Source organism: Lonchura striata, chromosome 5 (assembly GCF_046129695.1).
Source record: "Lonchura striata isolate bLonStr1 chromosome 5, bLonStr1.mat, whole genome shotgun sequence".
NCBI lineage: Eukaryota > Metazoa > Chordata > Aves > Passeriformes > Estrildidae > Lonchura > Lonchura striata.
Window position 1 is genome coordinate 54,040,314 of NC_134607.1, and position 16,285 is coordinate 54,056,598.

The 16,285-nt window shown below is 39.6% G+C and overlaps 1 protein-coding gene across 2 annotated transcripts in view; it reads right to left on the reverse strand.

Annotated features, from left to right (window-relative positions):
• The window catches only part of TMCC3 (transmembrane and coiled-coil domain family 3), a 133,111-nt gene that overhangs the window by 101,359 nt on the left and 15,467 nt on the right, over positions 1 to 16,285 (reverse strand). The window contains exon 1 of one of the 2 annotated variants that reach the window (XM_021527983.3): positions 6,396 to 12,064. The exons of the other annotated variant lie outside the window; for it this stretch is intronic. The gene's annotated coding sequence lies outside the window, so the exon portion shown is untranslated. Of the gene's footprint in view, positions 1 to 6,395; positions 12,065 to 16,285 lie in introns of those variants that run through there. 2 annotated transcript variants of the gene reach the window in all.

Sequence of the window (16,285 nt, forward strand, 5' to 3'; positions counted from 1 at the left end):
TCCCTAGTTTTCCTCCCCATTAGTCAAATCATGCCCAGTCATGTGGCATGTATGGCATGGTAGCTACATGACCAAAGAGACTCCCTCCATTTTGAATCTTTTCTCTGTCTGTGAGAGCCATTCTGCAACTCTCCCTCTCAAAACAGCAAGACATTAATCACAGACCAGTCTGTGTCTGCATAAGAGATATGGGTTTGGGAAGGAGAGTTTGAAAGACTACAAAACAGGAAAATCAAAGTGCAAAATCTACAGGTGTTGAAAAAAACCCAGTAATAACCTGCTGGGAGCACACAGATTCACTGGAATGAGATTATGTGCTGTCAGTTCCCATCAGCCTCTCAACTGATTGCAGTATTTGATACATGCAAGCAAGATTCTCAGGCAATGGCAGATGAATACAACTCATTTTTTCCATCATTTGAAAGTCATTAGGATGAGAGTGCTGCATGCACCAGAAGCATCAAATTATGCATCCATCGCAGGATCAATCCCCATTATCCCCTGGGTTTTTGCAAATGAACACTGCAAATTAAAGACTTTAGTGAAAGCACTTACAATTTGTTTTTTTGGTTAGCAATGATTTAATTATGCCCATTTTTAAAACACAAGGTAAACAAAAGTTCTTTTTCATACAGCTAACAAATCAGTATTTTACTCCTCCCTGTTACAATTGCAAAATTATGATGTGAATGTAGAAACTAAAATCCAGTTTTAAAATCATATCGCATTTGGTTGCTATTAAACCTATTAATATTTGCATTACTGAGGATTTCTTGAAACAGTAGGAAAGTACAATTCACAAACAACCAGAAACAGCAGAAAAGGGGGAAATACAGCAGTACCAATTCTCAAATATTTTTATCCATCTTTATGCAAATCAACACATGCTCTATCTTAGAATCCCAGCCTGTCACAGCACTACACAGATTGCTAGATCAAGGCATTCAGAAGCACAGAATGGGCTGAACAAACTTTTATAATATTTTGATTTTTTGACCAAAGACACAATCTAGAATACCAGGGCAACACAAGTATCACCAAACATGGAACAAACAGGCTCTATATGTTTGTCACCTTACTGTCATAATCTTTAACATGAAACATAATATCCTGGATTTCTTTATAGAGTAAAACAATTGACATAAGGAGAATAAATCTGGGGAACACATCCCCTTATACAGTATGCCTCAGAGAGATAGCAAAGCCATTCAAGGTGTCTCCATGTATATGAAAATATACATAACAAGTGGAGAAAGCAGAAAAACACTCCACAGCACACAGTTTATGTAAATTGAAACTGAAGTCTGTATACAGAAAATGAGAACAAAATGTAATATTTATTGAGTTCTATTCACTTGGAACATAAAGCTGGAATTATAATAACAGGTGTTCTCAGATATATGCTTGAATGCCAGGAAATTACTTCTCTACAATTTTTGTCTACTACAAAGTATATGCTAGCAATTTAGCCCAAAATTAGCATTTCTATGTCTCCAAAGACTGTTTTTTTAAATCCAGGCCAATTTATTTTCTGCTACCATTCTATGTATTGTATATGCAGCATCTTTCACATAGTATTAAAAACAAACAAAAAAAAAAAGCACCCACCACTCAACAAACTTTTAATAAAAATTCATAAAATTAAGTCTTTTAAAACTGCAATATCCCCAGATGTTACTACAGATAACCACCACATAATACCCCACAAGCGGAAAAGGACAGAAAGTAGACTTAATACTAGACTTCTGTATTTCCCAAAAGACTTATTGTGACAAAGGATTAAATTGTTTTCTCTCTGTGAAAAAAGTACACAAACACTACTGAAAATGGAACTATGTTGTTAGCCCCTCATACCCATTCTATGCAAGCCACTGCAGAGCAGTGTACCCCCTCTTTCACAGCTGTACACAATCTCCAAAGTAGCTGGTAAGCTGATAGACTCAAAATATTATTTCTAAAGTTCTTTTTGAACCACTATCACACTGCAGAGCAGTAGTTGGAGTTCCAGTTCCACAGTTTGCTTTCGTCCCTAGTCCCAGCAGATCATTAAAACAAGGGAGGCACTTTATATTACTTCATCTTTTAATAAGTTAGAAGCTATGATTCTATACAAAAAGTCACCCTTGTGGCCCCTTCACAAGCCACATACACTGTCCTAATTACTTCAAGTAACTAAATTCAGTTGTGTAATTCTGAGCCAATTATTTTTTTTCCCCAAGCAGGCAGTCAGGATTTTAATGGAAAATTTGCAGATGTGAATATCCAACTGTGTGCATTCTCTTATGTATCTGTTCATGCTTCATAAGCCTTCTACCACAATTTAATTTTCACTGGATCATAAATATCTGAAGAAAATTGAACTCAGAGGATTTTCACAGAGTAAACACTTTAAACCTCAGAGCTGGAGTCTACTCCCTGCTGTTATGCAAGCAGCTTCCAGCTGTGAAATACATTCTGGGGCTACTAAACACAGGACTTGTCACCTGGTCATTGATTTCTCCATCTTCCCAGACAGGTCACAGATACTTGTCTCAGTCAAGGATTGCATAGTCTTATAATCTACCAATGAAAACAGCCAATTCTTTTTCCTAGTGGGCCAGATACAAATCAAAATGTAAGACAAACACTCCATAGTGAATCAGTACTCACCAACCAACCACCTCTCTTGAGAAAGGTTAAGCAGCAGTTTTGCAATCTGATCTTCCCAGAGGAGTGAGGGACAGCTTTAATTCTGCTTTGCATCCCTTTAGAGCAAACTGCTGACATATTCAGGTAAACATGAACCCTGTCTTTTGCTCCTGCCTCACCTTTTTCCCAGCCAGGGCTGTCTCCCTCAGATAACTCTAGCAAAGGAAATTTTCACCTTTATGGCCAAATCCCAAACATCTGTGACAGAATTTACAACTAGCAGAAGAAGCTGTTAATGATCCCTTTATAACCTTGCAATTAATTCAAGCCTGAATCCAATTCTGCAGTCTTTATTTCTGAAGCCACATAACTCCTTCCTAAGAAGAAAGATCTTTCTTTAAAAATATCAGAAAAAGATGTGAGACTGAGTCATCAGTTTCATTCCAAAGGTACTTTTGAAAAGTTTGTGTCTGTCCACATGCTGTCCTAGGGGAAAAATAAATACAGCAAACTCAAAAAAAAAAAAAAACCCAAACCAAACCAAACCAAAACAAAACCACAAAAAAAAAACCCCAAAAACCCCAGAAGAAATAACTTTTTGTATTGACTGCAAAAGAATAGCCAAATTCATTTCAAGGACAGAACTAGGATGAAAACTAACAAAAGAATGTAGTTCCAGTGGAAAAAAGATGTTTTGACCCTGAGAAGAAGTCTGAAGGCAGAAACATCACAGATAGGAATCTTGCCTTAACCAAGAGTCACTGCTACTTTCCAACACACCTGTAAATCAGGATCCCATAGATGCAATAAAAAGCAAAAAGCTCCTTTACCAGCAAACAACAACAAAAAACCCAACCAAAATTTATTCCAAAAGAATATGAGAATGGTATCATCTCTAAAAGATGAAAGGCATATTTGCACTCAAATTTACAATTGTTAAAATCAGGCCTATTTTCACCTTCTTATCTTGTTTTGAAATTATTATTTTTCCCCAGTCTTCTCAAGAACTACGTCTCTGGGCCTATGTGTAGCCAAGCAAAGTGAATCTGAGTACAGAAAACAGCCGGCCACTTTAGTCTCTGAAAAACATAGGTGAAGATATCTCTTCAGGAAGGGAGCAGACATTTCTGTACTTCTCACCGCTCTAGTGCTTACACACCTTGGTGTCAGCCTCAGGTAGCTTTTTAGACCATCATCTGTCATAGTATGTACAAGACACTGTAATAAAGAGAGAGCTCTAAGCTTCTTGCTTGCAGTCAGCATTGCTAAGTGCAACTCCTTGCAAAGGGCAGCAGAGCAGATGCCTCAGGCATCCCGCTGAAAAGAAATTAATTTTCAGGAGCCAGGGAAGACAACGCTGAGGTGCAAGGAAGTTGTGAAAGAAGCATGAAGCCCTTTTGGGGGCTATGATCAGAGTCCTTTTTGCTCTGAGGTCTATGGGATATCTCACCCCAGTAATCTGTGCCCACTATGAAGCCAAAGCAGTTCTTGAAGATTGTTGTGCTACATTGGTGGCTGCACCTTGAGGCAGCTGGGGTGCCACAGCAACATGCATGTGAGAAAACACAGGCTGTTAGGAAGGCAACACGATGGTCTCCTCCTTTCCTATGGAGTACTGGGCCCTACGCAGTCTGCACACATACAGGTACAAACATGCCCATTTCTGCCTGAGATCTTACCACACAGAGGCAGAAGTCCCCATGCTTGATGCATCCTTGCACCAATATGTGTAGAACCACATACAGAACTTTAGCTGAGGATACAGAAAAAGCTCCTCTATGAGCAGAGGTAAGCAAGTGGGAAAAGTGAAGGAACTTCTGAGAGGAACAAATGTGATGTGCCACTGAGATGCTCTGAGATCTCAGACGCTGAGATCTGTGTGAGGGCCCCTCAGTGGCATTTAAATCAGTTCTTCCCAGCAGTCAGGGAACATGCAACATTAGGATTCCTGCTGGTCTAATTTAGTGCAGACAGAACAACAGCTTTATCACCCAATTAAACAAACTTTTCTCCACCATCCACTTTGATCTATTGCCTCTAACAACTGTCCCGGCTGTCTGTGGTTAAAAGCTACCGTATTGTGTGCCCCAGTTTAACTGTGGTACTTGTTGGCAGTGATGGCCTGGAGGATGAAAGTATAAAGGGGCTAAAATGTGGAAATCTCATGGAGGCTGTGAGAATCAATAGCAAGTAAGAATGGCAGCTTGGATGTCGGTTTTGGCTCAGGACACTCTCCTAACAACACTGATGAGGGCTATAGCAGTAGTGACCCCTTCCATATGTACCTGTAACTGTACCTGTGTATACACACCTGTGCAGCTTGATGCTTGAATCTGTGTTCTAGTATCCAATACTGACTGCCACAAGAGACTTACAGTGTGTCCTGGTACGGCCATTATTCTACCACAGACAGATAATCAATAGCGTCTCTTCTCATGACTCCTGAGTGCCTCCGGCTGCTTTTTCAGCAGCAGATGCAGAATATACATAGCCCCACGATGTCCTAGAGAACAGACAGCTAATGGTCAGCTAGATCCAGCTGCATCAGCAATGTCCTGAGGCACGCTGCCACCTGGTTGTAGTTTAGAGAGATGACAGCGAGCACCCTTTATTCCTTCACCTTCCTTCACAGCAACATTACCTGGCACCCAGAAAAGTGTTGTTCTGTTTGTTGTTGCAGAGGAGATGAAGGGTGATGAAGGTGTTGGCTATTTATCGGTAGCATCTGGGAGTTCTTCAAGACATGACAATTCAATCTGGATGTGCTGAAAAAAAAAGACTTTCTCCCTTTCAGCTCCTATGGTACAAATGTACTTAAAACCACTATCAATTGATGGGTTCTGGTTTGTCTAGATCAATTAATGCTTGTCTAAAAACAGAAACAATATTCCACAACAAGCAGGATAACACATCTAGACTGCCTAAGTCATCCTAAGGACTTTATCAAAGTCTAGACTGTGTCACTCTGGGTAAATTCAATATGAAACACTGTCACTCACTACAGGTAGATGTGATAAAGACCCAATCCTACAGAAGGCAAAGGAATGAGGAATTTAGTCCTTAAGGTGAATGTAGTCTGTTGACATATCTGCCTGTTCAGAATATCTTCTGTGTATGTCTTGAAGCTTATACATGTATACAAGTTTAATGAGTCCAGCTTAAAACAGCCAGTTTTAAGAGCTGTATTTTTACCCACTAACTGGATCAAAGTGGCTTAAAAGTATACAGTCATATGGCTTTATCTCCAGTGATATAGAAATATTCTTGTAATTGACACTGCCCTGTATCATGATCAGTCTCTCACAGTGATTCTCTCCAAGGTACAGGCTGGACTTTTTTTACTATTTCCTGAGGTATTTGTAGAGTTTAAGAATCTGGGAGTAATTACAAAAAGGCAGACAAAGCAAGAGTGCAAGTTAAGTAGTTAAAGAACATGAAATTTAAATCAAACAACCTTCTTTCTGTGCCTCAGGATAGGATTCCAGATGTTTTATAAGGAAACAAAAGACAAGACAGTAAGACATCAGGAAATACATCTTAGCACTAATAATTTGAAAGCTCTATTCTTGTAAAATGGAATTATACAGTCCAAAAGTAAGGTGTTCAAAAAGGTTTTAGAAAAAAAGAAGGGCTACAGGTGAATTAATTTTTTTTTAGCTTCAGTCATTTAAAATGCTTAGAGGATTTACTTAAGAAGACAATATGTTCTATTCAGACCTTCCCTGATATCTTTCATTTTCTGGCTGACAGCAAGAAGGAAATGTTACCTTATGTTATACAGTCTATTGCTGAGAGACTTGATGGTGCTGTTCATCCCATCTTCCTTTCCTTCACCTTAATTAGAATGGAAGACTGAAATCATGTGACTCTCAACACTTAGGAGATATGTAAATTGCAAAGGAAAAAACAGCTAAGGGCTTGCCTGCATGTGTTGCACATGAGATAAAGCAACACTCTTTCCTTCCCCTCTGCTATTACAGCATTTCCACTGCAGCATGTTTGGCCACACTAAGATACCACAAAAGCTATTTATGAACTCTCCTATCAGTGTACACACAGTGGTAACAACACAAGACTGGAACATTTTGGTATGACAACAACCAGAAACATTTTGATATGACATTTTTCTAAAGAAAACCTTATTCCCTTGATTTCTGCAGGAAAGGGAGGAGCTGCTCCAAAGCTTCAGGCCTGTGGTTAAAGCACTGATGGGAGACCAGAGCTCTACCTTTGAAGATGAAGTATAATTTCGGATGTTCATTTAAAATTAGGTTTAATTGATTCACTTGCATAACAAAGACAGAAGCTGAAAAGTGCTCACCTAAAGGAAGTGAAACTGCTGATACAATGTGAAGAGCTGAAAACAAAGTCATGCAGCTGACACACTCATCTCAGGGACATGGTGCATCTTGATTTTCTTAGATGGTTTCTGCCTAATGCTGTCATGCAAAGGCTCTTCAGAAACCCAGGGATGATTTTCAAAACATCCAGCTCTGGCCACTGATACTGAAAGACACTGAGAGACCTCACCTGTCACAGAATTCTCTAAAATTTGTTCCTGTACCAGCTTTTGCTCTCATAGCACTTGATGGCCTTGGTAAGTAAAAAATTGATTGATATTTTTCTTTTCTCCCACCCCCCCCCATGAGAATTTACAAAGCAAAAATAAACATTTTCTAAATTCCTAGCAAAACAAAAAATTCAAAGTATTCTCAACAAAATTATACATTATTGTTTAAAACTCTAATGTTAATTAAAATAAAGGAAAATACGGTGACTAGAAAAACCTTGGATTTTCAGATCAAAAAATCTGACTAATGTTTAATTCATATGGGTGTGACAGGGCCACCAAGTCTGCTTTATCTCTTGGAAGAAAATCTGTCCACTTTGTATCTCTAAAGATTTGATTAACTTAACTTTATGTTTTATTCCATGAAGAAATTAAACTAAGGTAAACTGGCAGCAGATAATCAGAGGCAGCACCAACCATCAGCAACAACTTGAGCTGATGTGCACTCCTGGTGTCACGAGGAAGGATGCCAGTCCACTGAAACATCCCCCTTCCCTGCTCTCTCCCTCTCAGTCTTATGTTTGTATTTGTCCCTTGTTGCGGACTAATAATGTTGCATAAACATAAAACTAGTTATTGTGCCTGTAAATGGAAATAATATTTCATCTGGTATAAAAAACCATGCTGAGGTACGTACTTAATTTTCTTCCTATATTTTTCTGTTGAATACTGTGCTGTATCTTCAGGGGTTTGAGCTCTTACTTCTAAATCATTTGATATAACAAACCAAATAAACAGTCCCCAGATAAATACATGAATGGAAGCTATCACCATTGCTATTCAAAAAGGGCTATTTAAGTAATCTAGTATAGAGAAATAAAATGTTTCAGTTCCTCTCAGGCACCATTTGGGAAAGAAATATTGTGTTAGAGGCACACAAGTATCATGGTTTTATTTGGCACAGTTGTAGCAACTAGGTTTATTGCTATACAAGGCGCTAACAAAGAGTAATAGAGCCTGTCTGGTTTTCAAATTATTTTGTGCCTTTGATGGCAATTTTTATACAGCTGCCTTCACAGCTTCCTCTTCCTTGTTCACCAAATCATTCTGAGAAATATCACAACAGGAACAAGCAAGTCCTTTTAAAATCATGTTAAGAACATCACTGTGAACCGCATCTTTAAATAAACTGCTGTCCTCTTTAGAAGGAAGTTCTGACTGTGAGTTATTCTAATGTGAAAGACAACAAATGGTATTTTGACTTGTATTTCATGGGTCTTTCCCAACACTAATGAGGGCAGCCTCCCAGCCCTCATCCAAGGTCAATGGTTGTTTTTATCTCCTGCTGTGGGGGAAGAAAGACAGTAAAACTATATGAGTGCCTTGTGGGTCACAGAGCTAGTTTGGGGTACAGGCGAGCTCGGGTCATGGTGCTCCCAGCTGTAAGATCCCTCTTACAAAGCCCAGCAATCACTTCTTCCCAGATAGGCTGGCCACTGCTGCTGCACACAGTGAAATTCTTCAGTCAAACAAAAACTGAAGGGGAAGGGACAAATCTTTGACACCTTTTTGCCCTTTTCTACCTCTTTACCTTCTGGAGATCTTAACCACTTGATTATTAATGGTAAACAAGGAGACATATCAACCCCTTCACTTCAAACCAGCTGGTAGGTAACTAGCAGCAACCAAACAGGCACTGCACCATCACAACAGGATGACTTCTTAAGACTTGCCAAGGTTATGACACAATAGGAATTGATTCATCAGGATCCTCCTCTTACCAGATCATGCAAAACCATCAGGAACTATAAAAAATTTAAATTGCTGCTCAATCAAAAGCCTCAGATGCTGAGCTGGCCCTGCTGTCCTGCAGCACGGGAAAAAACATCTGGCAATATACATATTGCCAAGTTGTTTACTGAATCATATTGCATCCATACATATCCTAAGCAATCTGTTACTAGGTGCTGATTTATTTAATAACTTAATGGACTTTGAATGGTTTCCAGAAAAGAATGATGGACCTCAAGGTTGTGTTGTTATTTTGTTGAAATGAAGCAACAATACCTGAAAAACTTTCATGAGTCCTCAGCAGAGGGAGGAAAAAATAATTCTGCATTGTGGCCGACCTTGAAATCAGATCAAAGAGCAACTGTGAAGCATCCTCTTTTGAACTGCAAGAGTAGATGAAAATAATTATTTACCCTTATGCTCTTAAAGTGAGATTAGATCTATAGCTTGGAGAGACCAGTTCAGAAATAATTATAATCAACAAATATTTCACAAGTTGAAAAATGTTCAGTATACAATAAATCTTCGAACTGGATGATCTCTGGACATTTATTCTGTCTTACCTTCAGTCCTGTAATTCTGCACCACCAAAGTGAAACTGAAATATCCAGTTTTAGCATTAGCTAAATGTAAACAGATCTTCTATTTCTAAAGACTGTGTTACATTCAAATATGCCAAAATGTCTTGAAGAATCCATTAAGTGACATTCTTTTTTGCAGGAGAGGAAGGGCAAATTATTCTACAATGGCCCCCCTGGAAGTCCTGGAAGAGGCCTCAGGGTGCTCCATGGACTGGGGGCTTGCAGACCGGTGGTGATTGCAGACCACCAGCTCCTCTGGGGTATAAAGACAAGACCCAAGGAGTGTGTTTCTTCTGATAAAGCAGACTTGTGTCTGGTGAGACTGCATGCAAGATAAAGTTTGTTATACCTTCCAAAGGCACACTTTGGAGTCTTCTTGGGTCCACACTGGCAGCCTCTTGCTGCCTCAGGCAGCTGATGTTCCCCCAAGCATCTCCCTCTCAGACATGGGGGTGGTGGATTTTGAGAGTGGAGAAGCCCATTGGAAATTAATTTGCCACATGCACTTTGGCACAGGGATGCCCCACGCTGAAAGACCAAGCTGAGCAGTTGGGCAGGCACTAGAGGCACATGGCAGGCCTGATGGGTGCATGGTATTCTGTGCCCAGGGCCAGTGGTGTCAGCACAAACACCCACACAGCTCAACTTTCTCCATAACTGGCTGAGCAATGCAGGCTCAGCAGCTGGAAGAGCCTGGGTATGGTCTTCAGTAACTGAAATCTGAGTATTAGACAAGGTCCAGGACCCAGACTTTCACTAAACATTGGAAGAAACACAGAATTGGGCTCTAAATGCAATGGCTCTTGCTGCTGGTTAAGGAGATGCATCTGAACTCTTTAGTCACACAACCTTGATATGGGAGGTCTCAACATGGGTCTGAAGAGACCATAGCTACAATTGTCATAAATGCATAATACAATCCCGCTGCTAAACCTGGAGAATGGCACAGCATTTCCCCATAAGAACTTCTGTTTTATTCTGTGCTACTGAATAAGATTTTGAAAAATAATAAAACAAATATTTGCTAATCTTTTCCATTTCAAGGGCAAAGCTGTACAGTTCCAGTTCACTCATGCTCTACTTCTTCTGAAAAGGGGATGGTTACAGTGAATCACGTTAGTTTCTGGTCTCTTTATAAACACAACACACAGGTTTCTCAGTCTGTGCATCCTTATTGTTGTGTCAAATAAATGTGATTTTGTTACATTCATAAAATTTAAAAAGTCATGAATTTAAAAGGCCATAGCAATTTCAAATAAAATCTATATTCACATCTCTGAATATTGTCATCTGTCCTTAAAAACAGGTCTAGCAAGTGCCTGCAAGCAACATGGTGAGCCCAGGCGAGCTACACACTTGGCAAGAGCTTGAGGAAGTGAATTTTTCTGAAAGTCAAAATGTAGCACCTGTCTGAATTGACCACAGCTGATACAGGCAAAACTGCCTGCTCCATGAGTTTCCCAGTATTCCAGCTTCATTTCAAAGCCCCCAGAATCTTAGAAAACACTCCCGGCTAGCTGAAGGCACTAGAGTCTCCTGGCAGCCTACCTGCAGATCTGCACTTTATTTCTCCCTTTAAGCATGTTAAACCTTACACCGATCTACCTGTCTGCCAGCTGCAGCATTCACAGAAAAGTTGATGCAGGGAGTCTGTCTCCTGAAGGTCGACAAGGAACCTACCTATAAGAACACCATGAGCCCTTGTCCCTTGAAAGGGCCTAATTTGAAACCACATTAGAGATGGCAGAACAAATTACTCTGTTCAACTTCTGTGGGTCTTTGAGTAGCCAAGGTCTTGCTGTAATTATATATCTACACAGAGTGTGTACACTATTCATCAGTACAAACTACAATATTGTATTACACTGTTACATCACAGACTAACTTTAGTATAAAACATCAACCCTTAATCTTGGGGGAGGCAGTAACTCTCAGAACAGGTAAAGCAGAAGGACTCATATGCTGTACCTTGCATGGAGATCTTGCTGATTTATCCATTTCCAAGTAAATTCCTCTAGTCATTTAAAGTCAGTGACATTAGGATTTAAGAGCAGCTCTAGAGCCCACTAGGTACCACATCAGGTACCTCATGGCTTTCTGGAAGCTTTGGATTCAGAGTGCAACAGCTGTTCAAAGCCTCAACCTGAAAAAGCAGAATGTACAAATGGGACTGATCACAACTACAGATGCAGAGCTTGTGGCAGCTTGGTCTACTTGCACTCTACTGAGAGAATCTAGGGTACAGGGCATGATAGGCTTGGTTTCTGCAAGGAGATGGGGCTAATGTGCCCCTTGCAGGGCGCCCAGCTTCTAGTAAGATTTCCCTCATGAACAATTATTTTTTCTTTTTCTCTTGCAGCATGTGTTGGAAGGATGCAACAGAGAAGAAGGATAAAAGCTCAACTATCCAAAGCTCTCCATCCTAACACACTCCTGTAGAGCACAGCAGGGTTTCGAAGAAAGACAAAACCAGGTGATGAGCATTCAAGTGGTAGAATTTACTGCAGAGCCTTGAACAACAAACTGCAAGACTACTGCATTATATTACATTTTAGACCCTATGCCACTTCCACCTCACAGGCTGAGCACCTCACCCAGATTCACACAATGATCCTGCAGCAGGATCCATAAAAGCATGAAGGTTGACATAACATTAATCACCTGTGCCTCTTAGCGGAACCTCTTTTCCTGCACAGCTTGTAGCATCCATAATAATTTTCCAGGGGATGCACCAAGAGGTGTAACTAAACCAAAACACCCTCACATGAGAAACATGGATAACACATCATTCTCTATGTTACACGTTTAACCCCTTTGTGCAAATTCTTGTACATCTGTGCACCTTTGAGGTAAAAAGTATGAGAAAATCAGCACTATTATTTTTATGATACAGATAGAATTTTCCAAAATCCAATCCTCTGTTAAAAATGTGAAGACAATACAAAGGCTGCAAATGCATTAAGAAGTAAGCAGCATAAAATTAAGCTGCATTTCTTATTACTGGTGCAATTGGAAACAGATCAGAGTCTGGGTCTGTCACAAATTACCGTGCTTTGGCAGATGTAAAAAGTCCTAGCAAGACATTGCATGGTTTTCAGTCTTCTCACCTCACACAAAGCTGAGAGATTTTCTAATATAGATAAATAAACCAACACTCACATACATATACAGTGAAATCTTGTACACAAGTATAAGCAAGTCTTCAAGGCTGACAATCAGGTATGCTGGAGGCAAGTAAAGGTCAGCCCATCTTTATGGGCCATCACCTGGCCATGAACACCAAGGAGAGGGCTGGAAAACTACTGTGTAGCTGTTTTATACCTGAGACTATACTTAGATGCCAGGAAATGTTAAAACAAACAACTGTGACTTTCCAGCAATATCAGTCTTGCTACAACCAGAAGCCCTCCTGAACACAGAAGATTGTACAGCCACAGGAAGTCTCTTTTCAGTAGCAAACCAAAACCCACTTTCTCTACTTGTATTATCCTGAATACTTTCTAAATGTTTTTTTTTCGTATAGGAAAACCTGGCATTTAAGAATGTGGCAGAATCTTTGAAAAGCTTCTTTCTTTGTCTCTCAATTTCAGCAACATAATGCTAAAGGTAGGAAATGCTTTATAAAATAACCTTCTGTCTCCATAAAATATGTTTATAAAAAACAAAAGTCACACCATTAACTGCTGCCTCAAAAATATATATAACAAAATTACACTCTTAAAATTTTAGGTGAAATGAGACTTCAAAACAAAGCTATAATTATTATTCCATTATTATCACACTTCTAATGAGAATAGACTCATTTTTGGAAGTCAACTTTTTTTCCTAAAACTTAAATCCCTTTCTTTCAAAGAATTGGAGAAGTAAAACCATTCAATTAATCTTATAATGCAGTGTGAGAATGCATAAATGCAAACGTGCTGCTGAGCATGATCAGCACTATACACCTGAGAGTCACAGAGTCCTGTTTAGCTGAGTAAGGTTTCCTGGTTGAGCAGGGAGCTCTGGCATCCAGCCCATGGAATCAGCACACCGGCTTGTCACGGCAGGCTATACATGGTCACAGACATGTTTAGTTATGTCAGAAGTTTTTTATGACCTACCATATGTGTCTAAAGTCACCTCAATCTGGACTCAAATTACTTACCAGAAACTGCTCCAAATGCTGTAGTTACTATATTTCCCAAATATATATAATTTTAGTATCTAGTAGTTTGTGTCACACCAATAAACCCATCATGCATTGGAGTGTGAATACACTGTTGAAAGTGTTGATGCTGTTGAAAGATTATATCAAGGGCATGGAGAAACATGATTAAGTTCCACATCAATGAGTTTTCTCATTTTTGTATAACACATCCAGTCACTGTTTGATGAAAAAGAAAAAAAAAAACTTTATTACAATGAAAGGGAAATATCAACTAAACAGAAATAATGTCAAGCAGAAGCGTAAATCATGGGCAGGTCTGACAAACCAATACCATGTATTAAAGTTGCTATGGATGCCCTGAGGCAGAGGCAGCATTGGCAGCACAGTTTTTTCAAGTGTTATGAAAATAGACAATTGAAGGTACATTGTAAATTTGTTCCAAAATGTGCTCGCCTTCAGCTGGCGTTCAGCATGGTGCTGGCACTGAACCTGGTGCCAGCAAAGCTGTAACTGTCCATTCCCAAGAAGAACCTGACCCAAGTCTGCAAATTCAGCCATTCAGAAGTAAACATTGCAGTATTCCTTGAATCATGGAAGGCAGTGATGGGAAGGGTTTCACATGATCTTCCAAGGCAGCTCATGTAGCATCACCTGCATTTTTGGATTCTTCTATCACCATAGATAGTTTTGAGGTTTGTCATCTTATATTGGCTGTAAATTTCATACTTTTGACTAGATTTAGTTAGACTAGTTCCCTAGGAAAATCAGATTTCCATTATAATTTTGTTTATATGTATATAATAAACTTCTAATGCTGATTTCAGGACAATCAGACAGATACTGGAGATATCAAATATGATGAGCTCAAATATTATGTATATTTTGTAAAACCAGAGTGAAGGATGCCAAGGTTTTGATTTTGTTGGCCAATTAAGTTAAATGAGGCAGCCTGCACGTAGCTGTGGAAATATTTGACAGAACAAAGGCTGTAAGAAAAAGTATCGGAACCGTACATGGTAAAACTAGAAAATAGTAGTTTAATTTTGTTTTTAAAAGCCTATTAATTAAATGGCTCAAGACCATAGGAAACTGAGTTTCCACAGCATTCTCTGTAGCCACAGGACTTGACATACACACCTTTGTAAACAAGATAAATTTATAGCAACAGTTATATTTAATTTAACATTAATGATGTGATTTTCATTACTAAACTTTATTGTCTTCTATAATAAATGGTACTGCTGCTGGAATATGAGGGAATTTAATAGCCAGGCTAGGCTGCCCATCTCTGCATAATGCTCAATAAAGATGCTGTGTAGTGTCTATGTACCTAAAAGAAAGAAGAACAGTCTGTATATGTGTAAACTAATCCAACAGAGAGAATCAAAATCTAACTAATGGCTCCTAGTTGATTTTAACCCCATTGCAATCTGTGGTGGGCTAACCCTGGGGATGGTAGTGGTGATGGTTGTATGAACTGCACTGAGCAGCAGAGCAGTAACAGCTGAACATCCATCCCAACTGCTTCCAATACATCCATCCCTCTGTTACTTCATTCCAGCTCAAATAGTAATTTCCACAAGAAATTGACTTCTCTGCTTTCAGCAGGGCAGCAAAGAAAAACCCATATTTCTTAATACCACTTCTGGGACTTCTGCATTGTAGTTGTTGGAAGAAACTGCTACTTTTAAACTTAAAAATTAACTAAAATATCTCCAGGACTTTTTCTCCTGTAATTTAGTGACACTTCTCTCACAGGCTAACCAGAATTATTTGCAAACTGTTATGGCTACTGCAGACAAAAGAGGTCACCACACTGCAGCAGTAGCTGTAATTAACACAGGAGCATACATCAATACGTAATTGACTTCAGAGGGAATTCAGGGCAGCCACACAACCAAGCAGCTCTGACAAGCTTTCAGCATCCAGACTGCAGCTACTTCTGCCACAAGCTGGACAAGAGCAGGAAGAGACCCAGAGGACCATTTTTTTTCTGCAAGGATTTTTCTAAGATTAACTTCCCTGGATGCATGGTCACATCAGATCTATGAAACCCGCCCTGCATAGGGTGGCTCAGTTCAGCTTTATTGTGATGGCAGAATTTCAAAGCACTTGGCCAATCAGCAATTATTTACCATGGCTTGAATGACAGGACTGCGAGACTAGGTATGATGAATTTGGGCTGCAGCTACCAAGATGTTAGATTGTGCCATTAGGTCGGAATGCAACATCTCAGCACAAACAGGAGCCTTAGGCAGTCATTCAAGGAATCTGGGAGGAATGGGCTTGGAGCATGATTTCTCGCCCATGCGAGCAATGTGCTGAGTAATTGTACAGAAGGAACAGCTCTTCTTTGAAAAGCAAGCTAATAATTGCATTTTTTCTCTGTAATTAGTCCTGATAGTCAGAGGTATAGTCCACCACCCCCCACAATCAGAAACACAGACAGTGACCATTTAAGAAAATTAGAGCCCAGTCAGATGCACACAGTGTTTTGCAAGGGTGGAACACCAAACGTCCCTATTCTGAAATGAACCATAAGGTGGCACTGCTTAAAAACATTACCTGAGATTTTCTCTGACATATTCTATGCTCTACAAAACCCCATGGAGTTCCCACTTTTAA